General features: G+C 38.5%; 1 protein-coding gene and 1 non-coding gene across 3 annotated transcripts in view; one reads left to right on the plus strand and one right to left on the minus strand.

Moving 5' to 3' along the window:
- The window catches only part of Nhs (NHS actin remodeling regulator), a 328,815-nt gene that overhangs the window by 280,210 nt on the left and 30,677 nt on the right, over positions 1–17,928 (minus strand). The window lies entirely within an intron of this gene.
- LOC115063163 lies at positions 4,331–4,434 on the plus strand. The gene has a single exon (XR_003843059.1). It is a non-coding gene; the product is annotated as a U6 spliceosomal RNA (small nuclear RNA).

The raw sequence follows: 17,928 nt of genomic DNA on the forward strand, positions 1-17,928 counted from the left end.
CACTTTAGGAGATTAAATTTCTAGATCTACTGCATCCATGTTCAGAGGAGGGAGATGAGCTGCTGGCTTTGGGGTCTGCTTCTTTGTAACCCCCCCATCCACAAAACCCCCTTCCACTTTGGTAAACAAAGGAGTATCAGTCATTCAACTATCCTTACTCTTACCTATGTGGTCTTTTCTAATGAGCAAAAAATCTCTTGGATCCCCCAAAAAAGGGATCATTTGAGACAACATCAGTTCCAAGTATCTCAATGGTAACACAAAGAACATTTCAATATGAAATATTCAAGTCTGTTGTGTTCTATTTCATTCAGGTAACAAATTCATAGCACAGCTTTGTGCCTTATCTGTGGATTTGCTCAGCCAGCTATTTATCACTTTTAGACTAAGAATGCAAAAAGAGATTGGCCTGGTGGAGACATTAACACATTCACTTAAATCAACATAGAAAGCTGGCTCCTCATACTGACTAAAAACAAGTCTGTTTTGTTTGATGACTTGACAATAAGAAATGTCCCCTTCACTTAGGTCACCTGCCTCTCCTTAGTAATTGTTTCATAAATTTAAAGGGTTTAATGGAGATAGACTCAAAGCACATATATACGATATATATTAGTGCTCCTTGTGCTGTAATGTACATATAACTCATCTGAGGGCTTATTAAAATACTGACTCTGATTGATTTAGTATGGACTGAGAGGGATCCAAGATTCTCCAATTTTAACAAGCTCCCAGAGTGATGCTGGTGCTGCTGTCGGTCCATATATCATACTTAGACTAAGGACAATACACAGTGCACTGGAAAATATATGCATGTAATGAGTTAAACTTGTGGCTTAAAAATTCAGATATCAAGGGGCTGAACAGATGGACCAGCAGTTAAGAGCACTTGCTGTTCTGTCACGGGACTGGGGTTCAATTTCTAGCACCTACAAACATGGTAGCTCACAACCATACAACTCCAAGCCCAGAGAATCTGTCCTCTTCTAGCCTCTGTGAGCACCAGACATACACATGGTGCACATACATACGAGCAGCCAAAACACTGCCACACATAAAATAAAATAAAATAAAATAAAATAAAATAAAATAAAAATATTTTAAAATCTTTAAAATGCAGTCACTAAATGAAAAGTATATAATCAAGTATTTAGATTAAAACTATTTTATGAATATTCCAAGAAAAAAGAATGGTAGAGCTGATTGAATTTCTTATTGACAGTCTGAAGCCAAGAGGTGTTTTTAGCCCATGTCTGTTGTCCATGTAAGAAAGAAATATAGTTTCACTTTGAATCTGAATTCCAGAATAAATGACTTATTTTCTAGCCATTCACATAGCTTCTGCTTTTGGTGGTAGACTTAACAGTCCTAACCTTATAGCTGCAGCCACTGAATGCTGGCAGGGGTGGATAATCAACCCTGCAAACAGTCAGTAAAGCACTTGAGTTTTTGATTCAAGAGTTAAATGGCCTCATAAACGCAATCATAATAACAATTTGCATGAGTTTCCACATGTGAATGTGCACATTTTTGGAAGGGGGCTGTCCCATGGACCCATATTTCTACAGGTGCTATAAAATATGGGTCTATGAATCTTGGCAAGACTCTAAGCACCATCGGAAATTTAATCACCTCTATAATCAGTCCCACTCCCTATCAGCCTCCCTTTCTCGTTCAGGTACCTCGTGAACGTGGATTTAGTCCCTTCTACATTCCACAAAGTCTACACTCAACCCTCACAACAAACTAACGCTATCCATCTTTTACAGAAATGTAAAGAGAAAATGTTGTTTAGACATGTATCACCAAATCATTGGAATTAGCAAAAAAAAATTCATTTGGGTTAGTTTCTCCTTCAGATAGATGAAAGAATATACAAAGCTGTGTTAGTGGGATAGCTAAGCAGAAACGCCATGCAATCTGGGATTCAGAAAATAAAACAGACGCATCTCAGAGCTGGAGTTCCTTTAAGACCAAGAGGTAATTTCTTTCTGATCAAGAGATAAGGCACTAAGTCAATAATGTTGGATCCTCAGCCCATTACTATGATGGCTGCTTGTAAAACATGTACACTCAGGCAGCCTTCCTTGGAGAACAACCCTGATGTATACTGATTGTTGCCTTTTAAGTGTGTTGGCACCTCCAGATGAAAGGATCTAATTAATTATGCTTGCCATAGTTGCTTAGTTGCTTGCTTAGTTGGAGATGCCCCACTCATTTATGTTGGAGGTACAAGCCCAGAGAGAGGGAGAATTACTAAGAGCCCAGAATCTAGTGAGGAAATTGGGAGATGAGTTGGTCACTGTAACTGATGTGCTTGGACTCTTTGAAGGTTCCCAAATTTTTGAAATGCATGGTATTTCCCTACCATTAAGCACTCATCAAATTGCAGAAATGTCAGAGCTAGAAGGAAACAAACTTAGCAATTACCTAATGATCTAAATTACTTTTATTATAGTGAAGAGGAAGCTGAGTGCTGGAGAGGTAAAATGACCTGTCATATATCTGAGCAGCAATGAGAGAAGTACCATCACCCTGCCACCAGTCTACCTCATGATGTTTTCGCTTGGGTTGAGTTCAGTAGATGAGATAACAAAAAGCAGTCTGCCTATGTACTACTACACTGACTCACCTTGCATGCAATGCAAAAGGGTTTTCTTTCCTTTAAGCTGAACAGCTTCCCTCAGTGAGTATAGGGGTGTTGGGAGAGAATTTTCTGTGCAGACCAGTGGATGTTTAACAGCTGGATCAGCCCAATTGTAGCATTTGCCCATTTCCATGGTGTAAATACTGTCATGGAAGATTTCTAACTTACTAACTAATATCACTGAAGTTGTGTTGAGATGAGATAATACACAGACAGTTCTTGTGAGCTGATTCTTAGCTTTGAAATACCATGATAACTTCTGAGAAGTTCAAATCTCTTGAATTGGAGGATGAAATAGCTCCCCCACACACACACTGGTAAAACCTTCCAAGTTTGTAAGGAAAATTCTGGCTGCACACATCTTCACACACTGAATTATAAAATGTTCCCAGTTACTGTGTCCATAAGATCCAAAAAGAACCAAGTTTAGAAGCCATCATTCGGCCTAATGTCCATCTTTTACCTAGAGCTCTGAACAGAGCCCTTCGTAATTGATTACACACAGGAATATTGAGAGGCAGAATCTTTGCCTTCTATTAGTGCCATTGACAACCAAGTATTTCTTTTCCAGCAGCAATGCACTCCATTTGGGAGCTGCAAAGAGATCCCAAACTGGGAGCTGCAGCTCACTAGGAAAGGTTCTTAACTTGGTCTTTTTTTTCCTAAACATTGATTGGGTAAGGGAGGAAAAACTTGGCATATAAACAAAGGTGGCTGATGACAACTGAGGGTCTGGAGCAATTCTTCTCCATCGTTCTGACAGCTAACAAATGGAGCTAGCTCTTGGGGAGTATGTTTAAAGAACAGCTGGAATATGTAACGGACATTTCTCTGTGATTTTGACAGGTTGAGCTCCATCCTGGTTGAGCTCCACTCACCGGACATCGATCAGAATGAACTCTGCCATTCCTCGGAAGGTTGCCAAGAGGCCTTTGGAGAGAACGGAGTCCAGAGAACTGTGTTTTAGAAACTGAGAGCAATGGATGCCAGACAGATCACAAGCAGACCCAATTTAAAGAGGAAAACCTACAAATACTCATATCTCAGCTTTCTTTCTGGGTTCCTGACCCTCTGATAAGCTCCACAAAAATGGTACAAACACAGAGCTTTCCAGAAGATCACGTGGAGAAAGATCCTACCACATCACCTGTTTGGATTTAGTCTCACATCTACCGCACATATACACTTGACAAAAATCAACAGATACACATTTCTGTAAGATCAGATGAGATACTTTGCTTTATATAAGGATACTCTTTAAGATTTATGGAAAAAGAAAATTAGTGTGACTTAATTTACCAAAATATGGTTTGGCACATGTATTTCAGGAATCTATCTATTCTCTAGGGCAAGATTTTGAAAATCAACCACCAGAGAAGTTCTCAAAACCGACGGAATCATAGATCATCTTGTTAAATAAAAAAAGCCAGACTGGGAAAACAATTGTACCTTGTTTTTTCTCATACGTGGATTCTAGACTTAACTGTACATATATATGTCACATGAAAGCATAAGGAAGACTATCTAAGGGATGGAAGGAAGCCATCAAGAGGGAAAAGGGAGGGGTCAGAAAGAAGAGTGGAGGTCAAAAAATGAATAAAATAATATAATGATACATAATGTATTGAAATTTCATAATAAAATTATTTTTTATACTAAAATTTTAATTAAAAAATTTAGTAAGTACTCACTTCAGCAGCACATAGACTAAAATTGGAATGATACAGAGATTAGCATGACCCCAGAACAAAAATGATATGCAGATTCATGAAGCATTCCATAATTTATAAAATTAGACAAGAGAATTAAAAAGAATTTCAAAAATCATAAGTTGACCAACAAACTATTGAGCATACCTGATAGCATTAGTTTTTTGTTTTTTGTTTTTTAAATTCAGGGTCAAGGTGGTTATTACAAACAATACCCCTTTAAAGAATTCTAAGAAAATTAAAAGATTAAAAATGCTAGTGGGTCAAGAATAGTAGACATGCCTCCCAAGCCAGCCCTGCATCCAGCCCCTTTCTCTGAGTTGCATCCTAGTCACACTGTTAGGACCACAAAAGATGAACCGAATGACTGGGGAGGAAGAAAGCATGTTGAAAAAGACATAGACAAGTCTATTGCTAACATGCTTCCCTTGCAAGTGAGAGGGCAGGAGTTCAAATCCAAGAACCCACATTTTAAAAAGCCAGGTATAATGATGTGTTCTTACAACCCTAACGTTGAGAAGGCAGAGACGGGAGGATTTCTGGGGCTCACTGACAAGCCAATCCAGCCTAGTTGGTAAGTTCCAGGTAAATGAAAAATCCTGCCATGAAAAGAGAGGTGGACAGGCCTGAGGAATGATACCCAAGGTTGTTCTCTTGGTATCTTGGATCTGCTTATGACTTGCCTGACAAAACACACACACACACACACACACACACACACACACACACACACACANAGAGAGAGAGAGAGAGAGAGAGAGAGAGAGAGAGAGAGAGAGAGAGAGATACATACATGTGCACAATTTACCACCATTGTAATGTAAGAAATGCTTCTCTTTAGGGACTTCCAACTCAAGACCACCTGACTTGATTGCTACTAACCCCACTTCCTTCTCCCAAAGTAGATGAAGCTCACCTTAGACAATCACCCAAACTTGGTGATTAAAACACTTGTGAACCAAAGACTTTCAGAAGTCATGCCAACTGGGAAGCTAAAGTACTGCCAAGGCATAAAATGAGGAGTTGCTGTCTTTGTTTTCTGCTGGTCGAGACATTGTCCTGCTCACATTGCTCCATGACACACACACACATTAAAGGGAAGAGCAGCATACTGCTGACAAGAGCAAGAGGAGAATCAAAGCACCTCCAGCAGGCACTCACTGCTTGCCCTTAATACTATTTAGCATGTCCACAAGTCTTTTCATCTTCAAAGCACTTGAGGAACATTAGCTAATTAATCCTCCCAACAGCACTGCAAGGTGAGGATGGATTATCTCCATTTTACAGATGGAGAAATGGACTGTTTTGAACACAAGCATTAAACCCAGTGACAGACAGAATTACCAGAAACTGGGATGGGATCCTTCTCTGTGTCTTTGATGCCCACACAAGCTTGCCAAGGTATCTCATCCCCAACTTGGGAATTGCCAAGAGCTCCTAACCAGGAGGTAGCCAGGCAGACAGAGGCAAGACAGACAAGGCTCTCATGCTAATGCTGCCAAGTCTTTAATTAACTCATGAGTTCACTGGACTACCTGGCTAGGGGAGGATCTTTTAGAAGCTTAGGTGAAGGAGGAAGAGTTCTTTTGAGCAGTCTTCTGATTATGGTTTCCCTCCACCACATCTCCGCTCTGGTCAGAATTTTAAACCAGTACTGAAGATAGTACATGTCATGATAAATCCTTCCTGAGACCAAGGCAAATTCTAAATGAATCAATGAAGAGTCATGAGCTCTGTGCTTTCATTATTGAAGGTTCTGAGGATTTGAGGGGGTGGGGTGGGGTTGGGTTTTGGTGGGTTGGGGGATTGGCTCCCCCCACATATTTTGGAGGCAGAATCTTCTCTGATAAAACCCCAGCTGCAAATGGCAGTTGGAGCCCTGATAGAAAGCTCATAATTAAATGTAGCATATGGACTTTGCGTGTCTGTAGGCCTATTACTCAAGGCAAAATTCCAAACCCTGATGGTCTCAGTTCTTGGATTTTCAAGTGATTGAAAAACCACTATAAGGTCTTCGAGGCTGGTACATTTTATTTTAATTTTATTGTTAAGCCTGGGACTCAGCATGCTACCAAGGCTAGCCCTGAAATTTTCAGACTCAAGGGATCTTCCTCTGTCTCAGTCTTCCAAGCAACCAAGACAAAAGGCAAAAAAGGTCACTATCTCTGGCTAGAATTGTTAAGGCTGACACATCTGTCTTGTCAGGAGCTACCAGCAAACCTTGCCCATTTCTACCTAAAATCTGTGTGTTTCATGAAGCCAAGTAGAGAAGAAAGCATATGTAAGTTTGGATCGCATTTTCTTCACCCCTTCAAATATCTTATAGATTCTGCTTATGAAGAGTGCACAGGAAGTTGCCCCCAAAGGTTTCTAGGCTGTAACATAGGAAATAGTAGTGGCTTTAGAACAGTGAGTCTCAGCTAGAGATGATTTGGCCCTTCAGAGAACACCTAGCAACACCAAAAGGCATTTTTGTCACAATTGAGGAGAAGTGTTGTGAGTGGGCTATTGGTACTGAGCAAGTGGAGCCTGCGATGCTGCTAAATATCCTACAGTACACACAACAGCCCCCACGATAGGAAAGGAATGGTCCAGGTCTGGGAATCAGTAGTGCTGAGAGTGAAAACCCCTGGCTTAGAATAAAACCTTTGAGAGGAGGCACATGCTGAATATGGTTGTTAGCATCAGAACCAATAGGTTTTGAATGAAAATTTTAAATTGACAGACTGAATCATTAACTGGCTCTACCATTGGAACCAATTCCTGTTGCTAACACAAAACAAAGTAGATAAACATAACTAAGAACTGGGGTAGGTTATTCGATTTTCATAGAACTTAAGCAAGATCCTGATAATTTTCTCAGACAAGACTATGAATAAGTGCATACAGCTTATAGATATTTATTGGTTGCAACTGTCTTATACATCTTTTATTCCCAGTTTTGCTGAGAACATAAAGGTTTTAAAATGTTAACTTGATTTGTCAGCAAGAGAATCTATTAAATCATGGGAGACAGAAACAAACTATTAGATATAAATGAAAAGAAATTAGAACATTTTAGTTCATTTTCATTCTGGTTTAAGATTCAGTTAATTTTCATTATGTTTTAAGATAATACATCAGGAAAGTGGTCAAACTCAGTCACTGGATAAAACACAACACTGTAATTCTAAAAAGATTAATAATGTAGATATGATTTATGGAATCTGAAAAAGTTAATCTCAGAAACTGACAGTAAAATGGTGGGTTATTAGGCTACAGACAGAAAAGTGTGGGAAAAGACTGATCAATGGAAACTAAGTTACAATCATATGCATGAACCACTAAGTTATGGTCAGATAAACCAGTATTGCACACTATTATGATCACAGATAATAGTGATATGCTAGTAGAAAGGCTTTAGAAAACTTAAACCACAAAGAAATAATAAATATTTGAGTAGAATACATGCATAACATTATACAATGAATATATATACATATATATATATGTATATATATTGAGCATTATATAGTACCTAATTAACATGCATAATGAAAATTTTGTATATAAGTTGAAAATGAGAAAAACATTGGTGAATCTCACAGGTAAGAAATCAACAAAAAAATACATATTGTATGACTACATTCATCTGGCATTTCAAATTAGGTGAAGGAAATCCATGCAGCAATCAAAGCAGTAGTTACTGTTGCTGAAGGCATGGTATGACTACTGACTAAGAAGGAGCATGAGGAACTTTCTGAAATATGGCCAGTGTTCTAAATCTGGAACTGGTTGGTAATTAGGTAGGTAGATACAAACATGAGCTTATCAAATATTACACTATTTTTTCATATTAATGTTAAGTCCATTATGTCTTATTATTCAACAAGAAAAAAATATGTACAGGGTAAGAGAGATGGCTCAACAGTTAAAAGCTCTTGTTGCTCTTACAGAGGATACAGGCTTGGTTCCTAGCACAAACATGGCCATTCACAATTGCCTGTAACTCCAGTTCCAGAAGATCTGATGTCCTCTTCTGGCCTCCACAGGGACCAGGCATATACATGGTACACAGACATACATTCAAGCAAACATTCATTCACATAAAAATAAATTTAAAAAATCTTTTTAAAATACAGCAAGTTCTGAAATAAAAGCTTAAAAGTATATTCAGCAGGTAGGCTCACATTAACACCACTCTTTCAAACAGCAAATAGTCACAGTTTGCATTCAAATTTCATCACCAACACTTGTCTTCTTTCTCAATTAAAATGCAAATAAAGACTTGATGTTTAATAAACAAAGCAGGAAAAAGATGACTCGTTCAACCAGAAAGAAAGAACACACTAACTTACTTCTATTCAGCCAATGAAGTTAAATTTAGACCTGAGAGGTCAGGTCTGACCCGACAATCCAGACTACCCTACACAAACATATGTGGTACACACACACAGAGAGACACACACACACTCACATGCATACATAGGAGAGAGAGAGACAGAGACAGAGACAGAGACAGAGACAGAGACAGAGACAGAGACAGAGAGAGAGTGTCCTTTGATGTGGCTATCCTGTTAGCAGCTCCTAACAGAACTAATACAATTTTAAAATATAAACAATAGCACTTCATAGTTTTAAAAAAAACACACCCAACCTTCCTCTCTGAAGAAACAAGTCATCTAGTGTCCTACTACTAACAAAAAGATAGCACGGATTTCTAAAACCAGCATATTCTGACATATATGCCCCAACTGAATTCTTACATTCCAGTAGCTCCTTAACTTTATGTTAAAACCTGCCTCTACATTTCTTTCTTCCGTTTTTAAAGCATATCATTATAAATCATTATAAGTTAGAAGAATACAGGAAGAGGATATTCTGTTGCCAAAGGAAAAATTGGCATTGTCATTAAGAGTGAGTATTTAAATACGAAAATACACATTCATTATGATTACACCACTGGGAGGGTGAAAACGTAATTCTATCAGGAAGTCTATAATATTTTTAAAAGATTCTATTTAGTCTGCTTCCATACTTAGAGATGGCACTTCAAGAAGACAGAAACTATTTTCACAGCTTTATAATACCGAGATGAGTCCAAGACTATCATATGCCTTCACCATCTGTCTGGTGAATAGTAGGTGGTTTGGGTAGATGAATGGATGAATACGTAAAAGAATGCCTAAGTAATGGATTGATGGATAGATAATAAATAGATGAATAAACTGATCGGCGGATAGAGGAGTAGATAGGTTTACAGATAATGAATGGATGTGTGAACACATGCATGAATGGATGGACAGATGGATTGGTGAATGGGCAAATAGGCGAATGAGTGCATATGTGGATGGATATGGGTAAATGGGTAGATGAATGGATAGGTAGATTAAATAGGTGAATAGGTGGGCAGATGGACAGAGATCTAATTATCAGGGTTAGTAGGGAGATATAAGTGGATGAATAAATGAATGATCATTGTACTAGCAAATGAATTGTTTGGGGAAAGTAATATTTTTTCTTAATTGGTTCCATTAAATAGTTAGTATTTACTTTAATATTACCGATACTAACTTTAAAAACAAAGATATAATCCAGGCATGGTGGCAGACACACTTAATGAATTTGCTCCCAACATCTACAAATATGTGGGAAGAGTTATAAAATTAATTACTTCAAGAGTATTTATGAGCAGAACAATAGAATTGGGTGGCAGCAGAATCTTGAGGTGCATGGTTCGTGGAGAGAAGTAATAGTTTCTCACCTTCTTAGAACGTCTAATCTATTTTTTTTAAATTCTGAATCTAGATATATTATCCCCTTCTTAAAGCAGCCAAGTGGAAACATTATGTAAATGTAAGCACACCACAGAAAATACCACCCACACTTTCCCCACCATTAGCAACAACAGTTACTTTCTTTTTCATGTTTTCTACATGTGCATTTGCATACATTTTCATTTTTGCTTTAAGCCAAAATGACAGTTGCCCAAAACATTGCATTTTATTATTCTGAGAAACAATCACATCATGGAAGTTTATACCCAAGATTAGAAGGTACACTTGAAAAAGAAAAGTTTCAATAAAAAGAAATTAATGAAAAACATGGTAATGATTGAGAATCCAACTTAAAACTATCCCTGGTTCTGATGGAAAACCACTGAAGATTTTAAAGGAAAGATCTCTCCATAAAAAGAATCTTTTAGATTTCCTTACTCCACACTAAAATTTGTTTGCAAAAGTCTATGGCATAGCTTGCTGGTTTGAGACACATTTACTCAAAGGAAATGACATATACTAAGCCATAAAAATCCTATAATAAAACTGCAATGCAAATAGTTACAGCAGAATAATCCCATTTGATTTTGGTCTTATCTACAAATATATACATATATATATATATATATATATATATATATATATATATATATATATATATACAGAGAGAGAGGGAGAGAGAGAGAGAGAGAGAGAGAGAGCACCTTGGTTGTGGAAAAGAGTTCTTAGCCTTCTGTCTCACAAGAGTATCAACTTGCCTTTCCATTTCCTTCTTGTTCCTTCTCCACCTCATCTTTTTCCTCTCCCCTTCCCTATTCTTATTCTTAGCTTTCTTTATTTAATCTTTATACAAACAGATATATGTCTGTTTCTATTTCCCCTCTTGCCTTCTCTTCAACATCAGATGGGCTGAAGGAACATCATCATGAAAGCATGCCTTGAGGAAATGCACCAGACAGAAGCCTGACTAGGCTGTCATGAAAAGTTAGTAGATTCCCAATGCCATGTAGAGATTGGTGTCAGTCTGAACCTGGAAGAAGCTGACGAAATGGGCAGTCTCCTTACTCCTTGATTGGAGGCAGCAGAGTGAAGAGAGAGAAGCCACACCATCCTGACAGACTGGACTTGAGGGGTTGAAGGCCTCATTGGAGAAACCATGGTTCTGAAGTCTCTTCCAGGAACAAGAAAGACACTGCCCAGACATGAGGTGCTTAAGTCATGTATAGAGGGCTAACTAACTATTTTAATGAAGAATAAGAATGAACAGAAAAAAAAGACTCTAGTGTTCAGAAAATGCATCAAAATAATGCTCTCTGGTGATACTGAGGCATTCAAACATACATTTAAAATTCAACTCTCAGTTTATGTTTTCTTTTTGCACTGATTTCTAATGGTTTATTTTGCTAGAAGGAGTCTTTGTCAGGCAAGGACAGGATACAATGTTCCAAACATTGTGCTTAGGAGACCACGTGAGCAGTTCTAGTGCAAAAAAGGAAAGCAAAGCCTTTGCCTTTGTAGGATTTTGTACTTTTCAAATTGATTTTACAAATACGCTTTCCAGTGACAAATATTACTATGACCTACGTGATTTAAAAAGAGACCTTTGCAAATGGCTGCAAATAGAAGCTATTGTTGACAAAATGGAAAATTGCAAAATTAATCAAAGGCGTGAGATTGACACACAAAACCCATGGTTTATTTTTCCTCATCCCAATGTAAATCACTACAATGGTTTTGCAGACTATTTTTCAGCCCTATTACAGGATATGCAAATAGCTTGACCATGCTGTAGCTTCTACAAATATGCCCAATTATAACTGCTCTGATAAACAGAATGTCAAAAAAGAACAATGATTCTAACCTAATTAGTTTATTCACTGAAGTTGACAAAATGCACCACATAGATAAGAAGGTAGTAAATTTAGTGCTAAAAATCTGAATATTCGTATTGCAGCTTAACTTCACTTGAGGCAGCTCAAAGAGTTTCACCATAAATATTTGTGGTTGATGTGAAACCAAATGTTTCCAATCCAATTGCCTAATCTTACCTCATTTGTTCCTGTTGTTGTGCCCATATCTCTTGACATTGTGACTGCAATTCCAAAATGTAGGAAAATATTTTAAACTAAAATTATTGCTGACTGTTCACTACTTAAAAGTATTATGCTCTTGCACAGGTAATAGGTGACTCCAAGGAAACTGTATCTTTCAGATACAATAGGACTGATGCACAAATGAATTCACAGAGGCTGTAACAGCAGACATGGAGCCTGGATAGGTTCAAGCCAGATGGGATCCCAGCACTTCCCGAGAGACGTGCACATGGGCTCCTTCCTTCTCCTAACCAAGAAGCTATCTGTAATTGATACCATCTGGCAAAGGAAAAATCAGCTTTCTCCAATGGAGCCTCACTGGGCATATTAACCACACTTCAAGGCAGGCCTCATGCCCAGGAATAGTTGGCCAACACAAAAGGAACCCAATATTTTTGTAGAATTTTGTGTCATATTGTTTTATTTGGGCCTATTTTTTTTCTTATTGGTCTTTGGCTTGTTTGTTTTAATTTCTGATTTTGTGTGGGATGTGTTTCTTGGGTTTTCTTTGTCTTTTAAAGAGAGAGGAAAAAAACACAGTGTTGTGTGGGTAGGGAGGTGGGGAGGATCTGAGAGAAATTGGGGGAGGGGAAAACATGATCAAAGTACATTGGATGAAAACACTTTTTCTTTTGAGACAGGGTTTTACTATGGAGCTCTGGTTGTCCTGGAACTCACTATTGTAGACCAGGCTGGCCTTGATCTTACAGAGATCCAAATGCCTCTATGTCGCAAGTATTAGGCTTGTGCTACCACACATAGCAAAAGCATTTTTGTCTGTAAGAACTTTTGAAAAGTTTTATGTTCTTATAAATTGCCTACTGTCTATCTCTAAAATTGTACACTTGAGTAGTTGTAACATAAATTAGATATCCCTTGAAATTTAAAATATTTACAGTCTGACCCTCTATAGAAAACATTTGCTGACTCTTCATATGTCATAGCTCATATTTAAAATGCTGCATGTTCTTGATACTTGGAGTTGCTGTCTGTGTGTGTATGAGTAGTCTATGTTCCTAAACTCAGGTAGACTCTATTATGATTTGGATATGAAGTGTCCCCAAAAGTGATCACATATTGAAGGCTTCATCCCTAGTTGATGTCACTATTAAGAGGTGGCTGGATCATGGAACCTCTAACTTCATCAGTGACTGAATAGCTAAATGGGTTACTAGGAAGTGGGGACTAGTTGAAGTCACTGGGGGCATTCTATTGAAGAGTCTCTCTCTGTCTCTGTCTCACACACATGTATATACACACACACACACATACATACACACTGAAATTCTATGTTTTTGATAGACCCAGACATTGAGAAAATAATTATTGACTGTCCACTAAATGTCAGGCACCATTGTGTCCTGAGAGTCTGAAACAGACTAACGCATGGCATATTCCTTCATAGGTTTGCAGTGGACTTTTCCAGACACATAATAAGTACTAAGAAGAGGATTATCTGTAAAATGTGAAGCATTTTGGTAGCAAATAGTATAGTTTGAGAAGGTTTCACTGGAGAAGTTACAATGGATTTGGCCTCTGTGTAGGAGATGTTTGCAGATAATAATAGTAGAAAAGACATTGGAAGCTTCAGGAACAACAATCATGTGAAATAAATAAGTTCAGAGATGTGTTTGTGCCTGAACTTAGTATAAGGGAGTGGGGTAATTAAAAAAAAAGAAAGAAAGAAAAGATGAGCTGTGGAAAGCAGGTTACCTACAAATTTGTGCCTTGCTAAGGGGAGGGAGACAGACAGACAGACAGACAGACAGACAGACAGACAGACAGACAGACAGACTAACTGACTGACTGACTGATAGAGTGAGTCCATTTGCTTATTGGGATAGGATTTAACTATATAGCTCAGGTGGACCTTGGACTCATCATATAGCCCAGGCTGGCACCCAGTCTAGGAGTTTGGGTTTATATTTTAAACATGGTGGTTGGGTATTTCTTAAATACAGAAACAACATACTCAGATTTCTGGTTTAAGACTGTAATGTGAGGGGAGAGGTGATGAGTGACCAAGACATAGGCAGATTGGAAGCAACAACTTCCCAGATTACCAGAATATGTCTGCACACCCACGCATGAGACCTCCTGGCATCCTGAGAGACATCCATAAATGGCCATTCATAAATGGAAGACATCCCAGTGCCTGAGTGAACTAAAGAAGTTCAAGGAATCTATTGGTTAGAAAATACAGAAAGTTGTTACATGCCAATTTTACTTCCTAAGAGGTAAAAATCCTTTCTTTTGTTGCTTATGTGCCTGAAACCCTCTTGTGCCAAGAGCAAGCTCATGTAAACTGCATGCAACAAAAGGCAGAAATGCTATGCTTATCAGCTTTTGTGCTTGTGGGGAGAGGAAAGAACGAAGACTCTGTTTCAAAGTCTAGAAAAACTGATTATTACAATATCCTGATCATAACCTAAACATCTCCAGCTTGTGGAATGTTTGTTCCTTACTCTCTCTTCAGAAATGCCTCTCCATTACAGAATTCTTGCAAAAGTGAAATAATCCCGGCTACTGTTTTCCCCATAAAAGGGACCACTGTTTTTCTGCTACTTTGACTAGCGTGCTTCTGTAGGTGGTCATTTCAACAATAAAGGAAGTTCAAGGGTTCAAACAGATTTCCACTGTTACAGTCCAAAAATTTGAGGGTTTTTTTTTCCAAGGGAAGTCCCCCCTGCTGAGCAATTATGCTTGAATTGGAGGCTGGCTTTTAGCAAAGCTGTGGAGAGACTAAGGCAGAGGAAAGAGAGGGGTAAGGAATCCAGGGAGGGAAGAGGATAGGAGACTAAAGAAATCAAGACACCCAGTCAGAAGCAAATGGTTACAACTGGCTGGCTGATAGCATGGAGATTAGGAAGCAAAGGGAAAAATGGAGTCTGGGGGTTGATTCATTCCTCAATTTTATTTTTAGCTAGGGTGACTCTGTTGAATCGATGTACTCAGAAAGAAAATACCTATAAGGATATTACATGGACTATAACATGCCACTGGCAACATATTCAGAAGGTTCTTTAAAAAGCCAAGTAGACTCACAGTCCTTGACAGGGAATATTTACATGTCATTGGGTGCAGTGTTGTGGCCAACATTAGCTATTTGGTCATTTCCAGAGAGGTCCCCAACCCTATATGATGTCTCATGATCTCCCCAGGGCACAGCAAAGTAGAGTAGATCCAATCTCATGATGCCTCACCTCACAGCCTTGCCAAGGGCAACGGGGAACTGCTGCTTCACCATTTTGCCTCCTGTCTTTTTGTTTCCTCTTCCTGGAGCTGCAAGGAAGTAAGGATGGCTCCAAAGACCAACAGTGGGGAACCTTGTCATAAGGCCCCTAATCTATCTTCCATGTCTGTGTCCGTGTGTGTCCGTGTGTGTGTGTGTGTGTGTGTGTGTGTGTGTGTGTGTGTGCGCGCGCGCATGCCTGCTTGTGGGTGTATACTGAAGAGAACAGTTCTGTCTGATTGCATTGCTTATCACTAAAAGGAATTCGTCATTCTCATCACTTCCAAGCAGATGCATAACAACATCATAAAGTCAAACAGAGTTCTCTGGAACTGTGAAAGCCCCCGCCACCCAGTGAGTAGCTTGTTTCCCCGGAGACCTGCTTAGATGCCTTTTTTTCTTTTTTCTTTTCTTGCTAATGTCAATAAGGAAACTGCTAGTAATCTCGCCGAGAAAACAGCTTCCAGCTAAGAAGAAGCATTATGAAAAACACATCACCTAGTGATTTCACTGAGAGGGAAAAATACTCTGAAATAAAAACCTTGAAAGCAAATTGCACAGGAAGATTAATAGCGGTTGAGGATTGAAATGTCAAACTCCCATCCTCAAAGGTACAAGCTAAAGGGTTTCATGAATAAACTGTCCGTGGAGCCATGGAATAGCTTGGTGTCATCCCTGCTCAGGTAGGGCATGCCTTTGCACCATGCTGCCTCACCCCCAGAAAGCCAATCATGTCACAAAGAAGTGGAGGAAAAGAGAGATGGTTATGTGTTAACCAACTGCACAGAAGGCAGTAAGAAAAAACTCTCAACAGTGCCTAAGCCACCATTCATCCTCATCAATGAACTGCAGGGAATCAGCATCTTGGGTCAAGGTCTACTATCAGTTGCTCTGCCTTTCTGTACCCGTAGTTGGAATATGGCGTGTATAAAAAAAATGAGTACATTGCTTTAAAAAAATTAAAGACTTATTTATTTTATATATGTCAGTACACTGTCTTCAGATACATCAGAAGAGGGCATCAGATCCTATTACAGATGGTTATGAGACACCATATGATGGCTGGGGATTAAACTCAGCACCTTCGGAAGGACAGTCAGTGCTCTTAGCTGCTGAGCCAACTCTCCAGTCCCTTAAAAAAAATTTTTTTTTCAAGAAAATCCTTGCTCAAGCTTTCTCCTGCTAAGTTGTGTCAAATTATGCTATTTATTAAAAGTTCACTAAGATGAGCTCTTTCCTACAGTGAAGTGATTTTTCTACTTCTGCGAGGTTTTGAAGGGTTTCAGAGAGAGACCTAAAAGAGATAGGTAATAACATTTTGTTGACAAGTTTGGTAAGCCTTCTTTTATCTTGGAAAGCTAAGATGGTATATCCTGCTCTCGAGGTTGTGGTTCTTAACCTTCCTAATGCTTTTGCTATTGTTATGAATCATAATGTAAATATCTGATATGCAGGATATCTGAGATATGATCTCCAAAGAGGTCCTGACATACAGGTTGAGAGCCACTGGCCTAAGGGGAGGGAAAGGCAGCATACACTTTCTTGTAAATAGATGAATTCAAGAAAAGGGAAGGCAGGTGTAATCCCAGAACTGTGGAGGCTGAGGCAGGGGGTTTATGAGCTTGAGGCAAGCCTTGGGCTATGTGATAAAATCTGGTCTCAAAACAAGATCCTACATATAGTAATAATGGTATCATTTTCTAGAAATGATAAATAAACTGTTTTCTTTATTTTTTTCCATTTGACTTTCTAAACTCATATGGCCTGCTATGATTTAGATACATGACTATTACAGTTTTTAATTCAAAGTCTGATCTACTATTTTCTTGGAAAATATGGTAAGTTGATGTCTACTGATCTTAAGACTGCAAAGGCACAGCTGTAGCTTAAGTGATAGCAAGATGGTGTCCCAAATATTAATCAGAGTTCAGCTATAAAAATCCAGGGCTCTTGTCTTTCTCTTATAAGCAAATGCCCCAATATAAGTGCTCCAATATAATTACTTTGGCATATATCCAATGTGTAAAAGTAAAATTTGTCCTATGCTTATCAGCTTTTGTTGGTCCAACTTTTGAAACTGTCTATCAATCGATCTTTCTTTCCAGTGTAAAAGGATTAACCAAGTGAGCTCCCCTCGGGACAAACAGGTGAACAGATAGTACATGCCAGATCTATTACCCCATAAACCCACTTTTCAAAGCATGAGTCTCTCCCATTTCTGGGCAAACACTGACCATTTTTCTTCTGGGAAAAAAAGAAAAGAATAGAATTGAAAAAGATTAATCAATCTGACAAAGCCTGTGATTTCGTTTCAATTAATGCTTAGTTTAAAACTATCTAATGACATCAGGAGAGAATGATTCATGACAAAAGCAACTGGCACAGCCCACATTAAAAAGGGTCCATGTGATGAGCATCATCATCGTAAAGAGTATTAATTAAGTGACCCAGATGCAGCTGATGCTGATGCTGATGCTGGTGCTGATGCAAT

The sequence above is a fragment of the Mus pahari genome, chromosome X, assembly GCF_900095145.1.
Source record: "Mus pahari chromosome X, PAHARI_EIJ_v1.1, whole genome shotgun sequence".
NCBI classification, from domain to species: Eukaryota; Metazoa; Chordata; class Mammalia; order Rodentia; family Muridae; genus Mus; species Mus pahari.